Source organism: Mustela lutreola, chromosome 4 (assembly GCF_030435805.1).
Source record: "Mustela lutreola isolate mMusLut2 chromosome 4, mMusLut2.pri, whole genome shotgun sequence".
In the NCBI taxonomy this organism is placed as follows: Eukaryota; Metazoa; Chordata; class Mammalia; order Carnivora; family Mustelidae; genus Mustela; species Mustela lutreola.
The window spans coordinates 133,094,461-133,096,915 of NC_081293.1; the positions used below are offsets into that span (position 1 = coordinate 133,094,461).

Genomic DNA, 2,455 nt, shown 5'->3' on the forward strand with positions numbered 1-2,455 from the left:
TTAGCTGCCAAATTGTTACTATGTAAACATTGTTAAGAATGTCCATTTTTATCTAGCTGCCTTATAAAACAGATAAAATGTCAAAATATTCTTTTAAAACAATTTTAAAAGTCAGTAAAAATTTTAAATTGAGCAGCTTCAGTATTTCTAAATGGTACTTTAACACAGATACGATTCTTATGACTGCCTAAAAACAATTAGAATTTATGTAAATATCTACTAAAAATGTTTTCCTTTTTATCAAGTTATTATAAAATTATGTTTTAACTAATGTAGACCTATTAGCTTTCATTAAGAAAATTATCTATAAACTAGTGCATAATTACACAGCCCAACATTTTCTAATCTTTTACATATGAACTCCACATTGTAAAAAATTATTTTGTCCATTTTTGTATGATACGAAAAAGAGTGTACTTAAGTGAAAAAATTTCTTTTAAAGATTTTATTTATTTATTTGACAGAGCGAGATCACAGTAGGCAGAGAGAGAGAGAGGGAAGCAAGCTCCCTGCCGAGCAGAGAGCCCGATGCGGGACTCGATCCCAGGATCTCGAGATCATGACCTGAGCCAAAGGCAGTGGCCTAACCCACTGAACCACCCAGGCGCCCAAGTGAAAATTTTTTAAATTAGCATATCAACAAGGAATAAAAGCTAATATTTACTTTCAATAATAATTTTAATGTTAAAATATTTAAAATGATAATATCTAATAATTTTTAAAACATATAGGGATAAGTTTAGATACCTCATTCAGTAAGAAAATAAAAAATGCTTAATTTCCTTTGAATTATGTAAGACAAAACCTACTTTGTCAAGAATAATATTTAAAATGAGGGGTGCCTGGGTGGCTCAGTGGGTTAAAGCCTCTGCCTTCGGCTCGGGTCATGATCCCAGAGTCCTGGGATCGAGGCACACATGGGGCTCTCTGCTCAGAGGGGAGTCTGCTTCTTCCTCTCTCTCTCTCCCTGCCTCTCTGCCTACTTGTCTGTCAAAGAAACAAATAAAATCTTTTAAAAATAATAATAATATTTAAAATGAAATATGTTTTATTTTGGAACTGAATATAAGTTAAAGACACATATTAATGTGTAACTACATGTTATACATCAAAAAGAGCAAAAACATCTTTCATGGCTTTTCAATTTTAGCATATTCTTCAGAAACTGTGCTGGTTTGCTTAAAATTTTTTTTTCCATTGATGAGGCAAAAACAATGTTTTCAGGCTTATTTTTGAAGAATTTTCCACCAATAAAATAGTTTCTTTGGGGTATAGTAATTACATCAGAATACATGGATTACAAATTGTTTTCCCATTTCTCATTAATGGATTACAAACTAAGTTTTTGAAGTCTTTCTCTTGAAGAACTATTTAACAATATATATTCTGGATTTGGTGAAGAAGTTTCTACATTATAACCATCAAAGAAGCAGGCAGTTCTGCTTCTTGGTATGGCTAAATGATAAGATTGATTTATTACAGTAATGAACAATATCAAAATTGAGGAGAATAAATTTTTCCATTGCACTATAATATATAACTCTTTTTTTTTAAAGATTTTATTTATTTATTTGATGGAGAATGAGTGAGAGAGAGCATGAGAGAGGAAAAGGTCAGAGGGAGAAGCAGACTCCCCAAGGAGCTGGGATCCCAATGCGGGACTCGATCCTGGAAGTCCGGGATCATGACCTGAACCGAAGGCAGTTGCCCAGCCACCCAGGCGCCCTATATAACTCTTTCATAAGAATTTTATCAAAATTTTTCCACAAATAAGATCATATCACAAACAATGAAAGCATTAACAAATCTCTTGAACCTGTCAATTTGTTTTATACGATATACAATCTTAGAAAATTTATATGAATAACATTTTATCTGTACAAAATTATCCTTTCATTTGACAATTTTTCCCATAAATTTCTTATATAGTAACAAGCTAATTCAGAAATACAGATTATATCAGGGCAACCTAAAATATTCTGACAACATCTCTCTTTTTATAAGGCAAATGTATAAATCATTGGATTTTACAGGGGCTCTTTGAAAATTTCAAAGATAATTTTAATTTTAATTTAAAAAGACATCTAGTGCTTGTTTCAGCAGCACATATACCAAAATTGGAATGATGTAGAGAAGATAGCATAGCTTCTGCACAAGTATGACATGCAAGTTTGTAAAGCATTCATGTTTTTTTAGCAAATATTCTCATACAAAGAATGAAGTTGAATTCTAATATTATACCATATACAAGAGATTAACTTAAAGTTAATCAAAACTGTTAGAAGAAAAATAAGGAAAAAGCTTCATGACATTGGATTTAGCACAGTGGTAGCTTGGATATGACACCAAAAAGCTATATAGACAACAAAAGAAAAAATAAATTGGACTATATCAAATTTTAAAAACTTTTGTGCAAAAAAACACACTGTCAACAAAGTGAAAAGGAAACCCATGA

At 31.3% G+C, this 2,455-nt stretch overlaps 1 non-coding gene across 1 annotated transcript; it reads left to right on the forward strand.

Annotated features, from left to right (window-relative positions):
- The first annotated feature begins 2,087 nt into the window (after nt 1-2,087).
- On the forward strand, nt 2,088-2,193 carry LOC131830975 (U6 spliceosomal RNA). Its single transcript, XR_009353500.1, has one exon. It is a non-coding gene; the product is annotated as a U6 spliceosomal RNA (small nuclear RNA).
- The last annotated feature ends 262 nt before the right edge of the window (nt 2,194-2,455 follow it).